Source organism: Carlito syrichta, unplaced genomic scaffold (genome assembly GCF_000164805.1).
Source record: "Carlito syrichta isolate Samal-C Ts95f unplaced genomic scaffold, Tarsius_syrichta-2.0.1 Scaffold306677, whole genome shotgun sequence".
In the NCBI taxonomy this organism is placed as follows: Eukaryota; Metazoa; Chordata; class Mammalia; order Primates; family Tarsiidae; genus Carlito; species Carlito syrichta.
In genome coordinates, this window is record NW_007250773.1 from 644,256 (window position 1) to 645,084 (window position 829).

Here is an 829-nt window from a genome sequence, read left to right on the forward strand (position 1 = left end):
GGAGCAGCCACTGCACTCCAGTCTGGGCAACAGAGTAAGACTCCAACTCAAAAAAAAAGAAAAGAAAAAGAAACAAGAGCTGGCACGTAAATTTCTCCTTGTTCCCCCACTAGCTTTCCTAAAACACATTTATTTACCCAACCTCCCAGAAGATGGCCCAGTAGGAATAAACAACGCCTCATCCTTGATGAAAGTGGTGATTGGTTTGGTAACGTAACCTCAAATTTACCCTCCCAGTTTCCTTGCCTCCACTTCTCTTTTTCCTCACTCCTGCTATACTAGGATTGTCTTTTTTTTTTTTTTTTTTTTTTTTTTGAGTTGGAGTGTCACTCTGTCGCCCAGACTGGAGTGCAGTGGCACACTCACGGCCACCACAGCTTCGACGTGCTGGGCTCAGGCTTCTACCTCAACCTTCCAAGTAGTTAGAACTGCAGGCACACAACACCAGGCCCAGCAACTTTTCTTGGTTTATTGTAGAGATGAGGTCTCACCAAGCTGCCCAGACTGGTTTGGAACGCCTGGGCTCAGGCAATCTTCTCGCCTCGGCCTCCCAAAGTGCTGGGATGACAGGCGTGAGCCACTGTACCCGGCTATACTCTCTTATTAAGTAGCAGCTTATGAGTTTTACTTCAAGCTCTGCTGTCTGGCTAAGGCAAAGAGACATGATAACCAGATGCAAAGTGTGGTCCTAAACATTTTGGGAGATAATTGGAAAAACATGTATATAGACTGGGTTTTAGATGATACTAAGGAATTATTCATTTTTAAAAACATAAGATCATGTTATTTTAGTATGCAGAAAATATTCTTAGAGATGTATACAAAGTAC